The sequence below is a fragment of the Loxodonta africana genome, chromosome 3, assembly GCF_030014295.1.
Source record: "Loxodonta africana isolate mLoxAfr1 chromosome 3, mLoxAfr1.hap2, whole genome shotgun sequence".
Lineage (NCBI taxonomy): Eukaryota > Metazoa > Chordata > Mammalia > Proboscidea > Elephantidae > Loxodonta > Loxodonta africana.
The window spans coordinates 84774954-84792576 of record NC_087344.1 but is presented as its reverse complement, the minus strand read 5'-3'; the positions used below and the strand labels follow the sequence as shown (position 1 = coordinate 84792576).

At 41.1% G+C, this 17623-nt stretch overlaps 1 protein-coding gene across 2 annotated transcripts in view; it reads left to right on the top strand.

Moving 5' to 3' along the window:
* Positions 1-14855: 14855 nt before the first annotated feature.
* Positions 14856-17623, top strand: part of STIL (STIL centriolar assembly protein) — a 73725-nt gene continuing 70957 nt past the window's right edge. For both annotated transcript variants that reach the window (XM_010591304.3, XM_003411095.4), the window contains exon 1: positions 14856-15394. The gene's annotated coding sequence lies outside the window, so the exon portion shown is untranslated. The remainder of the gene's footprint in view (positions 15395-17623) is intronic.

Here is a 17623-nt window from a genome sequence, read left to right as displayed (position 1 = left end):
GGCGGCGGGGAGAAAGGGGCGGGCCGAGCTGGCGCCTGCCGCGGCCCAGCTGCTGTGGCAGCCCAGGCGCCGGTATCGGGGCCGGAAGGGGAGGAGCCTCCCGGTTCTCGCTCAGCGGCTGCGCGTTAGCTCAACCCACCCCGTAGCCTTTCGGGGCGCTCCCTTCTTTTCCCCGCCGTCTGTGCATTCCTTCGTTCCTTCCGCAAAATTATTCTGCGCCTCCAGCCAGGCGCCGTGCTGGGGGGTATTATACACTGGAAGGTAAAGCCCCTTGTCTCTCCTTGCAAGGATTTTAACTTCCGGTGGGGAGACAGCAGACCTGAACAAGTGAACACATGAATTAATAGATACAAATGGTGATAAAGGCTTTGAAGGAAGCAAGTGGAGAAATAACATATTGCTCCCTTGTTAGGGGAGATAATTAGATTAAGGTAGTCAAAAAAGGCATCTGAAGAAGTGACATTTAATCAAGACATAAGAATAGAAAAAAGCAAAACCAGGCAGACTGGGATAGTGTCCCACAGAGAGAGAGAGAAAAAAAAAAAAGCCAAACCCCTTGCCATCGAGTGGATTCTGACTCAGACAAAGAGGGAAAAGCGTATGTACAACCCTCAAAAGCTTTGCGTGTGGGAACAGTTGAAAGAAGGCCAGGGAGACCAGAGCTGTGTGAGTGAGGAAGGGAATGGTAAGGCGGAGGTGGGAGAGACAAGGCAGATCATCCAGGCCTTTTGGCCATGGGAAGGAGTTTGGATTATATTCTAATTGTCGTTTAGCTATAACGCCATTTCCCTGCCCCTTCGTTAGTGAAAAACATTAAAGGAGAAGAAAAGGAGTCTAAGGACTAAGTACCTTGTCCAAGATCTTAATCCACTTCAGTAAGGATATTAGGTAAAAAAAAAAAAAAAAAAAAAAATTTTTTTTTTTTAGGACTCAGGGAAAAAGAGTGGGCAGGGAACATCTGACCCAGAGAGGGAGACCAATACTTGGTTCTGTCTACCAGTAACTAACTCTACTTTAGGAAACTCCTGTAACTATGAACTTCAGTTTCTGCATCTTTAAACTAGGAAACTGAAAACAAAACAACAAACCTGTGGCCATAGAGTCAATCCTGACTCATGGCAACTTCATTGTATTACAGAGAACTACTCTATAGAGTTTTCTTGGCTGTAATCTTTATGAAAGCAGCTTCCAAGGTGCCAGCTGGGTGGGTTTGAACTGCAGCTTTTAGGCTAGTAGTTAAGCACAAACTGTTTGATCCACCAGGGACCTAAGGGTCCACCACATTCATGTTCTTTGATGAGAAAAGGGGAAATTATCCAATTCCTTTCACTCAGGCCTCTCAGGGCATGTCCCTAGTACCTAGCACAGGTTTGCCAAATTTTTTCTGTAAAGAGGCAGGTAATAAATATTTTAAGCTTTATGGTTCATATGGACTCTATTGCAACTACCCAACTACCATCGTACTGCAAAAGCAGCCACTGAGAATGCATAAACAGATGAGCATGGCTGTGTTCCAATAAAACTTTATTTATGGCACCTAAACTTGAATTTCATATAATTTGCATGAATCATAAAATATTAGCTTTAAAAAATTTTTTAAACCATTTAAAAATGTAAGAAACATTCTTAGTTTGCAGGCTGTGTCAAAACTGGCACCCGTGGGCCATAGTTTGCTGATCCAGGACCTGGAAGAATACTGGTATAAGAAGCACAATCCAAACTCAAAAAAATAAGTAAAACAAAGCCAAACCCACTGCTGTCGAATCGATTCCGACTCAAAAACCAAAACCAAACCAAAGCAAACCCAGTGCCATCGAGTCGATTCCAACTCATAGTGACCCTATAGGACAGAGTAGAACTGCCCCATAGAGTTTCCAAGGAGCACCTGGCGGATTTGAACTGCCGACCCTTTAGTTAGCAGCCGTAGCACTTAATCACTACGCCACCAGGGCTAATAGTAGAGGTACTTTTCCTTTGTGTTCTTTCTCTTAAGTGACTTTTCTTTATCTCTTCTTTCAATTAGAGTTGGTCTTAAGGGTATAAAGTCTGTTGGGAAAGAAAGCCTAGGAAGCTATTGGTATGCTTTTAGTGATGGCCTTAGGCCAGAGGCACAAAGACAGTCTTTGTTGCTCCCACGATAGTATCCTCCTGAAATAAGGATTCCACACAGGGGTTTAGGTCCAAAGCTTCATTGCATTTTTTCGTATAGTAATATGTAGTGATTTTTCTCTCTGTGACTCCCTGAAGACCTATAACTACAATAGGTTGTATACTTAATGTCCTGCTCCCTGCCCATCTCCTTCTGCCAACTATGCTAGGCAACTAAGGAAAATACTGATACAGAAGAATACGTGAAAGTAAAACCCAGATCCCCATCTCTACCGAGAATTTTCTAGAGATTTATATCCAGGAAGGACAAGGGTAGGCAAAAATAATACTTTATTACTAGCTGGCTCTTTAAGCCTGTTCTGGTTGTCTATTTCTGCATGACACACCACCCCAAACTTACTGTCTTAAAATAACAACTAACATTTATTTTCCTTATGACCTACAATTTGGGCTGGGCTCAGTGGGAACAGCTCATCTTTGCTCTACATGGCATCAGCTAGGGTAGCTCAACTGCCCTAGGAGGATTCACGTCCAAGATGGCTCATTCACATGGTTGGCAATTTCATGCTGGTTGTTGGCTGGGAATTCAGCCAGAACTATAGGCCTCACCAGGGTTGTTCAGCTTCCACTCACAGCATGATGGCTGGGTTCCAAGAGTGAGAATCCCAAAAGATGGGGAGTGGAAGCTGCCAGTTTTTAAGGCCTGACCCAGGAACTTCCACAGCAACACTTCCACCATGTTCTTTCAGTCAACCAGGCACAGAAACCAGATTCAAGGAGAGGATGCATAGACCATAACTCTTGATAAGAAGGGTGTCAAAGAATTTTGGAGCTGTGTTCTACTGCCACAGGATGCTAAATTCCTTTGTGGAGCCTTATCCTTAGTAAGTTAAGCTAGATCACATAGATTTTAGAGAACTCTTGTGTGTAATTAAGGCAGGCTTAGATGACTATCCTGAGATTCCTTCCTGGTGGAATGCCACCCTAGGCCAGCTACATGGGAGCACTCAAGAAGAAAAACAAGCTAAGGTAGTCAGGATCTCCAAGCAACTTCTGGTTTATCTTATACCAGACAATCACATAGAGCCGACCAACCCAAGGAGGCCAGAAGTCATAAGAGACACCATGCTACACTGATGCTTGAACATTTAAGCTCTCTGCTTGTCCACAGTGAAAGGTCTACCTCTTAGCAGCCTAATCCTGATTTTTCCCAAAGAATCCATTTTGTCTTAACCCTATATTAGTGCTCATCTTCCTTGCAGAGGAAAGGTGTGTGTCAGCGTGGTATCCTTTCAGCATACTTACCCAATTTGTATGCCGAGCAAATAATCTGAGAAGGTGGACTATATGAAGAACAGGGCATCAAGACTGAAGAAAGACTCACTAACAATTAGAAGATTTGCCCAATGCAATGCGTCATTTGATTTCTTGACTGCTGCTTCCACTGATGTTGATTGTGGATCCAAGTAAAAAGAAATCCTTGACAACTTCAATCTTTTCTCCATTTATCATGATGTTGCTCATTGGTCCAGTTGTGAGGATTTTTGTTTTCTTTATGTTGAGGTGTAATCCATACTGAAGCCTGTGGTCTTTGATCTTCATCAGTAAGTGCTTCAATCCTCTTCACTTTCAGAAAGCAAGGTTGTGTCATCTGCATAACGCAGGGTGTTAATGAGTCTTACTCCAACCTTGATGCCCCATTCTTCTACATATAGTCTGGTTTCTCAGATTATTTGCTCAGCATATGGACTGAATAGGTGTGGTGAAAGAATTTAACCCTGACACACACCTTTCCTGACTTTAAACCACCAATATCCCCTTGTTCTCTTCGAGGACTGCCTCTTGATCTCTGTACAGGCTCCTCGTGAGCACAATTAAGTGTTCTGGAATTCCCATTCTTCCCAATGTTATCCATAATTTGTTATGATCCATACAGTTGAATGCTTTTGCCTAGTCAATAAAACACAGGTAAACATCTTTCTGGTATTTTCTGCTTTCAGCCAGAATCATCTTACATCAGCAGTGATATCCCTCATTCCATGTCCTCTTCTGAATCTGACTTGAATTTCTGGCAGTTCCCTGTCGATATACTGCTGCAGCCATCTTTGATCTTCAGCAAAATTTTACTTGTGTGTGATATTAATGATTTTGTTTGATAATTTCTACTTTTGGTTGGATCACCTTTCTTGGGAATAGGCATAAATGTGGATCTCTAATACTATGAATTAGTACTATCATTTTATAGATGGAGAAAAAGAGCCAGAAAGTGGAAGTATTTTGTTCCAAGCCACAAAGGCAGAAAATTGCAAAATCAAATTCAAACTCAGTGCCTATCGTTTTGAAATTTGTGACCTTTCTATGTCACAAATGACTACCTATGAGATAAAATATTCCATACTCGCAGAATCCCTTACAAGTAAGTTATATTCCAGAGAGCAGACAGATCTCAGAGAGATGTATAACAAGAACTTGCCTCAAAAACCCACCCCTACCCACATGTGTTTATCATCAAGCGCCTTAGGACTTTTGGCATATATTGCATGCATAACTACTATTTTCAGGGTGTAGCTTTGTTCCTAGTGCACCCTCTAGGGACTTGAGAAATTGGGCCTTGTCACTATTCATCTGCCCTATTCACCTTAATTGGCCTTTAGAGATAGATCATCTGTTCCCATATTCCCGTTTTCCATTCTTGACAACTCCTGTTTGCTATCTATCTTCTATTCATTTTTTCAGGATTCAGCTCAGATTTTACCTCCTCCTGGAAGCCCTCTCTGAATTCCCAAGACTGGGTTAGGTGCACCTCTTTTGTGCTTCTACAGCACCCCCTCCCCCCATCCTGTTGTAGCACTAAGTATGTTGTATTATGGTCATTTATTTATCTCCACACTAGACTTTGAGCTCCTTGAAGGACGGGACTAACTATTGTCTGATTACTTTGTCTTTAAAAGAAAGTCATGACTATGTGTTATTGTTATAACATGGTTCACTCTCTTAAGAGTATTTCAAGTTTCTTAGAAGATTTAGGCTACATAACTTTGTTGCTGCCACTCAGGTTTTCTCTATAATGGTCGTTGGCAGTTACTCTCCTGTAATTTCAGAGACACCTTTCTTGAGTATACCTAGGAACTGGCTTTAAGATCAGCCTGGGTGATGAAGCAAAGACATGGCATGTGGATGGCATAGGTTGGTGGATGGCTGGCTGCATACATTACATTCAAGCTGTGATGCCCGTCTATTATATTGTGATTTATTTCCTGGAGGGATGCCTAGGCCATTGCCTAACTTGATACTTAGCGGAGTTTCTAAAATGAAGGTTCCTATCATTCAGATTTACATGGTTATTGTACTAACGTGTCATCAAAGGATATTTTATCAAAGAATCTGAGACAATTGGTTTAGAAAAATATAGTTTTTAACAAGCTGATGTGCCAAATCTGGCTGCAGACAATATGCCCACCTCACAGGAGTGACTGTGTCCACTGAGCTCAGTTCAGTCCATACTGCAGAATGGTAGGCAGTGAATCTCCCAGTGAAGGGAGATTCTTGTTGACCAGTAACTGAAATTTTTACGGCACCTTTGCTCATTAACTTCACCAGTTTATGGAGCTTGGCTCTACCTACATTTCCTTGTCTGCAAAATCAGGATGATGGCGTGATAACTCAGTTGAGCAGATATTTTCAGAAAATTTACCATTATGTGATTTTTGTTTAATTTAGTTTCTATTCTACATAATCCACGTTAAAAATAAATAAATAAAAAGTCTGAAAGAAATTTTTCATGAATTGACAGACTACTAATCCCTCTTAAAAATATGCTTTCTTAAAAAGGAAAATGTTGTTGTTAGGTGATTTTGAGTCAGCTCTGACCATTAGCGACACTATGAACCACAGAATGAAACACTGCCTGGTCCTGCACCATCCTCAAAATCGTTGTTACACTTGAGCCCATGGTTGCAGCCACTGTGTCAGTCCACCTCATTGAGGGTCTTCCTCTTTTTCACTGACCCTCTACTTTACTGAGCATGATGTCCTTCTCTAGGTACTGGTTCATCCTGATAACATGTCCAAAGTGTGTGAGACAAAGCCTCGCCATCCTTGCTTCTAAGGAGTATTCTGGCTGTACTTCTTCCGAAAAGGAAACCATAGTTGTTTTTTAAAAAGCAGTAGTTCAGCTTAGCTCAGAGGTGTAAATCGAGAGAGGGAAAGTTGGGTACTTGGAGAAACTTAGTAAAGTGGCAGAACCAGGAGGAGGAAAGTAGGTAACTGATCCCAACTTCTCTGTTCCTGGTGACAATAGCTCTGTAATCCCCACAGCCAGCCCATTAGTAGGCACAGTCAAGTTTTATAACAGTGAATATTTACCTGGTCTAATCAAAAAGATCGTATTATGTGAATAGGGACTGAAACAGAAGAGAGAAAATGAAAACAATTGATGTGTTAGGATGTAGAATTTTGGAAGAATTCTTCCATTTAAAATTTCCTTTTCTTGTTATAACATTATGCAATTCAGTCATACTTTTTTTTTAAGTATGACACACTGGAAACACTTCTGTCTGAAGCAAATTAAAACCCTTGGAAATCCTAAAAATAAGACCGGTAGCTTTCTTCTGTGGGGCCAACAGCCACAGCAATGTCACAGTGTTCTGAAATAACACGTAAATATGTATAAACAGAAATCAAAGAGTGAGCATAATATGTGCACAGCCCTTTTAATTAACTTTCATACACATTATGCATATTATCTTTTTTATGATAATGTATAATATAGAAATAAGAAAAATCAATCTCAGATTAAATTGGGGCCAGATTCCCAAAGCCAGTGCTTGTTGTATTACCCTATAATTCCAAAAGAATATTTTAAAATCTCTAGAGAAGCTCTTAGGCACCCCAACCTGTCCTAAATATAAAGCTGAGTCATTCTAATCTTGAAATGATAACCTCAATAATTACCTTTTTCTTGATTCAGTTTAAAAAGTATTGACTCTATGCATAACATTAAATATATATCCTATGAAAAAATAACTAGGCCAGTGGTAATAAAATGTTTGATTGAAGCCGTATTGGTATTTGAATTATTATTTACATTTCAACTCTCTCTCATTCCTTCCTTTTTTTTTTTCTTTTTAATAGGATTTTCTGGAATAGTTTTAGACCTACAGAAAAATTGAGATAGTAGAGTTCTATTATTAGCATCTTATATTAGTTTGATACATTGGTTACAATTAATGAACCAATATTGATACATTATCATTAACTAGCCCCCATGTGTCTGTCAGTTTGTCATACTGTGGGGGCTTGTGTGTTGCTGTGATGCTGGAAGCTATGCCACCGGTGTTCAGATAGCAGGGTTACCCATGGAGGACAGGTTTCAGCTGAGCTTCCAGACTAAGACAGACTAGGAAGAAGGACCCGGCAGTCTACTTCTGAAAGGCATTAGCCAGTGAAAACCTTATGAATAGCAGTGGAACATTGTCTGATATAGTGCTGGAAGATGAGCCCCTCAGGTTGGAAGGCACTCAAAAGATGACGGGACTAGCTGCCTCCTCGAAGTAGAGTCGACCTTAATGACGTGGATGGAGTAAAGCTTTCAGGACCTTCATTTGCTGATGTGGCACAACTCAAAATGAGAAGAAACAGCTGCAAACATCCATTAATAATTGGAACCTGGAATGTACCAAGTACAAATCTAGGAAAATTAGAAATCGTCAAAAATGAAATGGAACGCATAAACATCGATATCCTAGGCATTAGTGAGCTGAAATGGACTGGTATTGGCCATTTTGAATCGGACAATCATATAGCCTACTATGCTGGGAATGACAACTCGAAGAGGAATGGCGTTACATTCATCATCAAAAAGAACATTTCAAGATCTATCCTGAAGTACAGCGCTGTCAATGATAGGATAATATCCGTACGCCTACAAGGAAGACCAGTTAATACAACCGTTATTCAAATTTACGCACCAACCACTAGGGCCAAAGGGGAAGAAATAAAAGATTTTTATTAGCTGTTGCAGTCTGAAATTGATCAAACATGCAATCAAGATGCATTGGTAATTACTGGCGATTGGAATACAAAAGTTGGAAACAAAGAAGGACCAGTAGTTGGAAAATATGGCCTTGGTGACAAAAACAATGCCGGAGATCAAATGATAGAATTTTGCAAGACTAACGACTTCTTCATTGCAAATACCTTCTTTCACCAACATAAACGGCAACTATACACATGGACCTTGCCAGATGGAACACACAGAAATCAAATTGATTATATCTGTGGAAAAAAGAGGCGATGGAAAAGCTCAATATCATCAGTCAGAACAAGGCCAGGGGCCAACTGTGGAAAAGACCATCAATTGCTTATATGCAAGTTCAAGCTGAAACTGAAGAAAATCAGAGCAAGTCCATGAGAGCCAAAATATGACCTTGAGTATATCCCACCTGAATTTAGAGACCATCTCAAGAATAGATTTGACGCATTGAACACTAGTGACCGAAGACCAAACGAGTTCTGGAATGATATCAAGGACATCATCCGTGAAGAAAGCAAGAGGTCACTGAAAAGACAGGAGAGAAAGAAAAAAACCTAGATGGATGTCAGAGGAGACTCTGAAACTTGCTCTTGTGCATCGAGCAGCTAAAGCAAAAGGAAGAATTGATGAAGTATAAGAACTGAACAGAAGATTTCAAAGGGCATCTCGAGAAGACAAAGTAAAGTATTATAATGACATGTGCAAAGAGCTGGAAATGGAAAGCCAAAAGGGAAGAACACACTTGGCATTTCTCAAGCTGAAAGAACTGAAGAAAAAAATTTAAGCTTCAAGTTGCAATAGTGAAGGATTCCATGGGGAAAATAGTAAACAACACAGGAAGCAACAAAAGATGGAAGGAATATACACAGAGCCATTACACCAAAAAGAATTGGTCGATATTCAACCATTTCAAGAGGTGGCATATGATCAGGAACCGATGGTACTGAAGGAAGAAGTCCAAGCTACTCTGAAGGCATTGGCAAAAAACAAGGCTCCAGGAATTGATGGAATATCAATTGGGATGTTTCAACAAACAGATGCAGTGCTGGAGGTGCTCACTCGTCTATGCCAAGAAATATGGAAGAGAGTTTCCTGGCCAACTGACTGGAAGAGATCTGTATTTATGCCTATTTCCAAGAAAGGTGATCCAACTGAATGTGGAAATTATAGAACAATATCATTAATATCACATGCAAGCAAAATTTTGCTGAAGATCATTCAAAAACGGCTGCGACAGTGTTATCGACAGGGAACTGCCAGAAATTCAGGCCGGTTTCAGAAGAGGACGTGGAACCAGGGATATCACTGCTGATGTCAGATGGATCTTGGCTGAAAGCAGAGAATACCAGAAGGATGTTTCTCTGTGTTTTATTGACTATGCAAAGACATTCGACTGTGTGGATCATAACAAGCTATGGATAACACTGAGAAGAATGGGAATTCCAGAACACTTAATTGTGTTTATTAGGAACCCTTACATAGATCAAGAGGCAGTTGTTTGGACAGAACAAGGGGATACTGATTGGTTAAAGTCAGGAAAGGTGTGCGTCAGGGCTGTGTTCTTTCACCATACCTATTTAATCTGTATGCTGAACAAATAATCTGAGAAGTTGGACTATATTAGAAGAACGGTGCATTAGGATTGGAGGAAGAGTCATTAACAACCTGCATTATGCAGATGACACAACCTTGCTTGCTGAAAGTGAAGAGTACTTGAAGCACTTACTAATGAGGATCAAAGACCACAGCCTTCAGTATGGATTACACCTCAACATAAAGAAAACAAAAATCCTCACGACCGGACCAATGAGCAACATCATGATAGAAAAGATTGAAGTTGTCAAGGATTTCTTTTTACTTGGATCCACAATCAACAGCCATGGAAGCAGCAGTCAAGAAATCAAAAGATGCATTCCATTGGATAAATCTGCTGCAAAGGACCTCTTCAAAGTATTGAAGAGCAAAGACATCACCCTGAAGACTAAAGTGCGCCTGACCCAAGCCATGGTATTTCCAATCGTATCATATGCAAGTGAAAGCTGGACAATGAATAAGGAAGACCGAAGAAGAGTTTACACCACTGAATTGTGGTGTTGGCAAAGAATGTTGAATATACCATGGACTGCCAAAAGAACAAAGAAATCTGTCTTGGAAGAAGTGTGGCCAGAATGCTCCTTAGAGGCAATGATGGCGAGACTGTGTCTTACATCATTTGGACATGTTGTCAGGAGGGTTCAGTCCCTGGAGAAGGACAACATGCTAGGCAGAGTACAGGGTCGTCGGAAAAGAGGAAGACCCTCAACAAGGTGGACTGACACAGTGGCTGCAACAATGAGCTCAAGCATAACAGCAATTCTAAGGATGGCTCAGGACAGGGCAGTGTTTCGTTTTGTTGTGCGTAGGTTCGCTATGAGTTGGAACCGACTGGACGGCACCTAACAACAACAACAAATCATTAACTAGAGTCCATATTTTATTTAGATTTCCTTAGTTTTTACCTAATGTTCTTTTCCTGTTCCAGAATCCATCTAGGATACCACGTTGTATTTAGTTGTCATCTCTTTAGGCTCTTCTGGGCTGTGGCAATTTCTCAGACTTTCTTTTTGATGATTTCAACAATTTTGAGGAGCACTGGTCAGGTATTTTGTAGGATGCCTCAATACTGGAACTTTTCTGATGATTTTCTCATGGTAACACTGGGGCTATGGGTTATTGGGAGGAAGACTTCAGAGGTAAAGTAACATTTTCAGCATATCATATCAAGTGTATATACCATCAACAGCATTCATGAGTACAGCATTGCTGTCGGTCTCAATCAACTGGCTGAGGCAGTGTTTCACCACTATAATGTTATTGTTTTCCCCCCATTTTCCATACTGTGCCCTTCAGAAGGAAGTCACTCTGTGTAGCCCACACCTGAGTGGGGAGAGTTGTGTGTTACGCTCGCTCTTTCCTTTTTGTCTAACTCATATCGCTTTACATTTCTCTTTCAGATATCTTAGTTTTAAAGAAAATCATAAATCCTGAGGAACCCACAAAAGGTCCCTTTCTTCCACATTCTATACTCTGTCATCAAATCTTACTGATTCTACTTCAAAATATACCCAGAATCCAACATCTTTTGCCACCTCCGTGGCTATCGTTTTGGTCCAAGCCACCATTGATCTCTCCCCCAGGTTACTGAAGCAGCCTTCTAACTGGTCTCCTTGCTTCTGCCCTTGGCCCCTACAGTTTATTCTCAACAGAGCAACCATAGTGGTCCTTTTAAAGCCTAAAAGTCAGATCATGTCAGCCCTCTATTTAGAATCTTTCAATGGTTTCCTATCTAACTAAAAGGCCCTGCATGGTCTCCCAGCCTTCTATCCCCTACCTCAAATACTCTTCCCCTCACTCACTCTGCTCAAGATGTACTAGCCTCCTTGTTCTTCCTTGAAGATGCCAGAAGCTCCTACCCCAGGACCTTTGCACTTAATGTACCCTTGGCAATCATGGAGGTGTACCTCTTGGATTTCCCTCCAGAAAGAACTTGCTATTCAGCTGTAAGCAGTACAGTTAACTGACAGCCTCTCCCTGCGGCCTTCAAGATCTGTCTTAGCTTTGGTGCCTGCTCTTTCTGGGAATCTCCAAGCAATGACTGAGCACAGCAAGAGTTCTAGGACCTACCCATTTCCGCCTAATATAGAACTCCTCTAATAGGCAATCTTTGTTCCAGAGCTCCCCTGGGTTGGCCAACAGTTTGTCAGACATGCATCACTGTCTGAGGCTCTCCCTACACAGTTCTGTTTCCTTCCCCTTTTATCTTTCACAAATATTCCCTCCACCAAATCCCTCAATAAACCTCTTGTACTCCTAACTCTGAAAACTTTTACCCAGATATTCCCATGGCTCACTCCTTCATTTCCTTCAGGTATTTGCTCAAATGTCACTTCAGTAAGGCCTTCCCTGACTTCCCTGCTTAAGATGGTGAGCCACCTTTCTCCATCCACTCCCATTCATATCCTCCTCTGCCTTATTTATCTCCACGGTACTTAACCACCATCTGACTTACTATATATTTCACTTATTTGTCTCCACAAAAGTACCCCCTATAAACTCCACAAGAGCAGAGACTTGTTTTATTCACTTTCAGTGTGTGGCACTTAATAAGCACTCAATAAGTATTTGTGGAGAATTTTTTAATGAATCTTACAGATTTCAGTTTTGATTTTTTTGCCCAAATCCATAATATTCCAAAAATGTCTCTGTTCTGCAAAATTTTCCGCACCCTATTCACATCTGTTAATGTTATTTCAACCCAATTCAATTGCACAAACACATAAAAAGGCATATGTGTTACAGATACTGTTTGTCTTAGTCATCTAGTGCTGCTATGACAGAAATACCACAAGTGGATGGCTTTAACAAAGAGAAGTTTATTCTCTCACTGTCCAGTAGGCTTAAAGTCAGAATTCGGACGCCGGCTCCAGGGGAAGGCTTTCTCTTTGTGTCGGCTCTGAAGGTCCTTGTGATGCATCAGTCATCCCTTGGTCTGGGGACATCTCAGCACAGGAACCTCAGGTCCAAAGGACACGCTCTGCTCCTGGTGCTGCTTTTTTGGTGGTATGAGGTCCCCATGTCTTTGTGGTCGCTTCTCTTTTTTATATCTCAAAAGAGATTGGCTTAAGACACTGATCTTGTAGATCTCATCAATATAACTGCCACTAATCCATCTTATTACATCATAGTGATAGAATTTACAACATATAGAGAAATCACATCAGAAGATAAAATGGTAGCAATCTACAATCATACATGGGAATCATGACCCAGCCAAGTTGACAGATTTTTTGGGGGACACAGTTCAATCCACAACACTGTTCAATTAAAAGTTAATGCCACAAGGTTTTTGTTTATTTCTTCCTTCTACCAGCTCACTACTCCCTATTCTAGTCTTAATGTTTCTTTTTTTTATAGTAAAAACAAGACAGTGATTGGGATATAGAGAGACAAACCTAGGTTCAGTGATCACACAGATCTAAGTTTGAACTAGTTGCACAACCTTAGATAAACTATTTAATCTCTCTGATTCTCAGTTACTTCATCTATAATATGCCAATTGAAAAAACAAAAATGCTGTTGAGTTGAATCTGACTCATAGCAATCCTATAGGACAAAATAGAACTGCCCCATGGGGTTTCCAAGTGTGTAACTTTAAGGAAGCCGACTGCCACATCTTTCTCCCATGGAGGGGCTGGTGGGTTTGAACTGGGGAACTTTCGTTAGCACCTGAGAGCTAAAACACTGCACCACCAGGGCTCCCCACCTGTAATATAAAACCAAAAATTAAAACCCATTGCTGTCAAGTCAATTCTGACTCATAGCGACCACTAATTTCATCTTATTCAACTGCTGTAAGGGACTTAAAGAGAGAACATGTGTAAAGCACTTAGCACGGTATATGGGAAGTACCAAGCACTCAGTAAATGTTAGTTCCCTTAGCCCTTTACAAATGCAGAGACACTTTTGGAGAAGAGGTGTTTCATATCAACTAACCCACAAATACTTCTACAGAAAAAATATTGATTTATTCTTTTTTCACTTACTCAGCAAAAATTTCTCACATACTTTCTTAAATATAAATGCCATATTTGTCAGACATTCCTTAGGTATTTTCTTAATTCTCTCACTTGGATTGAATCTTGGCTCCTCTATTTAGCTGTGTGGCCTCTTCTCATTTAACAAATATTTACTGAGTGCCTACCATGTGCAAGGCACTCTTCTGGGGATAGACGGTGAACAAAACTTTATGCTTTTGAGTTTACAGATAGCACATATGACCTAAGGAAAGTTCTTTGTCCTCTCCAAGCCTCTCGATCCCAAGAAAAAGAATGTCAACATCCACGGCTCATGTAAAATACACAGCACAGTGCTTGGCACACAGCTGGCACTTGATAGCTGTTGCTCTTTATTATTATTATTATTAGAATTAGCTATACTTAGTGGCAACCCCATGTGTTACAGAGTAGAACTACTCCATAGGGTTTTCTTGGCTGTTGCCAGGTCTTTTCTTGGGCAGAGCCACTAGGCGGTTTCCAAACCACCAACCTTTAAGTTTGCGGTTGAGCGGAACAGTAACTAAAAACAACAAATACTACTTCAGAGTGAATTTGGGCCAGGTGGGACCCTAGGGGATTAGTTGGCGACACTTCGGACGCTCCTCCACACCACTTCCTATTAAGTTTTCCTATTCAAGCTCTCACACTAGCCATAATTTTCAAGATATGTGCCCTAGATTACAAGAATTTTTCCAGGACAGAGTATGACATTCCATGGAGCATATATATTTATTGACTGGTTTGATACACTTCTAAGGATAGTATTTGCACTCTCAAAAGGATAGATACTTATTCGGAACAGAACAGCCTACAAACGCAGCTCAGACTTTTTAAAACCTTTCATATTGCGCAGGAGACTAATAAAAGTGGAGTCTGTGTGATTTTTTCCTATTGTTCAATAGGGATAACAACGCGTGTCTACTCTGGTAGAATAAAATAAGATTACGGCGGAGAAAGCCCAATACCAACGTTAGTCGGCGGAGATAAGCATAATGGTTTATATTCTTTTCCACTTAACAGGATATCTTTTTTTTTTTTCCTTACTTTTATGTTACTGAGAGGAGCGGATGCTTCTAAGAAAAGACAGTGGACGAAAGCCGCTTTTCCTTGTCCACTCAGGCAGAGTTTCGGAACCGTTTCTAAGCCGCCCGCTTCCAGTCGTCTCAAACCGCCAATCCTAGACCGATGACCCCGGCTACGAGCACTTCCGGGTTCCTCCCCTACCCTCTTGTCAGCTCTCCAGCTGGCGTTTTCACTGCGGGTGCGCAAGACCCACCCCACTCCGGAACTCAAAACCGTTGGCCAAAATGCAGCATTTAAATTCTCCGGACCCGATCCTGGAGCGTCAGTGGCTCTCTCTGTTCTCCTTAGAGACTTAGGATTGGCCCAGCTCGAGACAGTGCGGGGCGTTGATTGGCTGGTCGGCCGGCTCGTTGCGGCGACAGTGCGTGTCGCCACCGCCTCCGCTCCTGATGGGTCGCATTTCTGGCCACTCAGCACGCGTGGCGCGAGCTACGCGTTTAGCGAGGTTGTGTTTGCCGCCTCTGTTCCCGCGACCCCAACGTCCCAGAGGAGGGGCGGGAGCGGTGGAGGCGCTCCTTGGCGCTGCCGTCTGTTCCGGCCTAACGAACAGACCTCGGCCTCGGCGGGGATTGCGGTGAGTGGGATTTCGTCCTCCTGGTTCTCCCTGAGGGGTGGCAGCAAGAATGGACGACGTTCTTTCCCGGGAGTCTCTCCGTAGGGCCTGGGGAAGGACGGTGGGTAACTAACATTCAGGGCCCTGTGGTGGGTTCCTAGTAACCCTGGTGGTGTAGTGGTTAAGAGTTAGTGTGCTAACCAAAAGGTCGGAAATTCGAATCCACCAGGTGCTCTTTGGAAACCCTATGAGTTGGAATCGACTCAACGGCAACGGGTTTTTGGTTTGGTGGTGGGGTCAGCCTGAGGCCGAGGACCAGAAGGGGAACTAACGGGGGGAGCTAAGTGGACCACAGATTCCTTGGGAATCATCCGAAATAAGGTGTATGAAAAGTTTACAGTCGATTACGTGCCACTTAAAGTTGTTTTTATTGAGGAAATTTCTTGAGGACTGAGATCCTGTATTGTTCGTCCTTGCATTTCTCTCAGTGGCTGCCTAGAATCTGCCACATAGTAAGGCGTCATTCAGTTTTCGACGTTCGTTATCTAGTGAAAGTAATAGGGAAACACAGAGATAGAAACTCCGCCATAGAGTTTAGGAGAAGGTTTCAGAGGACGTGACTCTCGAGTTGGATTGTGAAAGACGATGGTTTACCAGTGCATTTCAAGTAAAGAGAACAACCTGTGCAGACACTAAAATGGAGTGGGTGGGTAGTGTGAGGGAAGGGAGGTTGACTGCAAGTATTTCAGTTTGGGATGTAGGATGAGTGGATAAGGAGATATAAGGTTGGAATAATAGGATGGGGCCAGATTGTGAAGTTTCTTTATTCTGTATATGAAGAAAAGCCATCAGAACTTTTTAACTAGGTGGAATTACTAGATCAAATTAGTATAGAAATATCCTAGCAGCACTGGGAGGACTTTCAGGTAAACCTGGTGAGAATTGATGAGGTTAGAAACTAAGGCAGTGGGCACGGAAAGACAGAATTTACATGGCAGGAGAAAGGAGAGGTAAGGACGACTTCATGGTTTCCATTTGCTAGACAATAATGCCATTATCTGAGAATATGTTTTGCTAGGTATAGGTAGTGTTTGGTTTTAGTTTCCTTAGCTTTAATTGCTTGTGTGATATTGTCAAAGTAAAATGCTATACATGTATTGCTTTGAGGTGAAAAATGAATCAGTATTATCCTATTTTTTTTTTACCCTAATACAAAAAGAAAGAAGATACAAATATGGAGTTTAAGACTATTTTGTTTAATGAAGAAAAATGACATTTTATTACCTTGTAAAATTACAGTTATTAATATGTTTTTTTTTAATATGTATACTGTTATCCATAATAACCGTATGGCATAAAAGGGCTTTGGAAATTAAAGGCTACATTCCGTAGAAGCTACATTAAACCTGACCTTTGAAGTCCAGATGTCTCCAAAAGGGACTTTTTAGGCTACCTTACAGGGTACTTTCAGTAGGATTTTGTTCTTGTAAATATTTCCAGCCTCTGACTTTATGTAAAAACTGTCTGCTAAATGACTCCTATACTGGCATTAATAACCCTTTTTTCCCTTATCTTGCTTCAGACGATTCCTTTTTTTCTCGAATCGAAATAGCAAGCAGGGCCTAAAGAAATATAAGGCTTAATATAGGAAAAGTATAAAGAAAGAAAGGATTTATTAAGTCTATGTTTTGATAATATTTAGATGGTTATATCTAGTGAGCAATTAGAAATATGGATTTGAAACTCAGAAGAGAGGTGAGAGCTGAAGGTGCTTACATAGATAGATGTGGAAACAATGGGAGTAGATGAGTTTACTCAGAGAGGACATATGGAGAAAAAAAAAAGACCACTGATTTAACACTGATAAATATCAGTTTGTGGGAATGCAATAGTTTGTCTTTCATCTCTACAAGACTGAAGATTCCTTGGTAACTGCATTATAGGTCCGATAAATACCTAGCTATAATTGTTCCTGTCTGCTGTTTTGTGATTTCCCGAACAGTTTGAGGCTTTTGTTAAAAAATCTCTTATATTAATTTGACAATTTGGTATTACTGCATTTGATTAATAAAAGAAATGCTAACTGATTTCTTTAAATCTTTCATACGAGTTCTCTCAGGAGTAAAGGGGAATAGCTAGGTACAATACAGTTTTTAAAATAAATCATTGTTTGCGTATCAACATAAATAAAGATCTCTTGTGATTTTTTGTAAGGTTTGCCACATGCAAAGAAGGTCATGTTCTAGATCC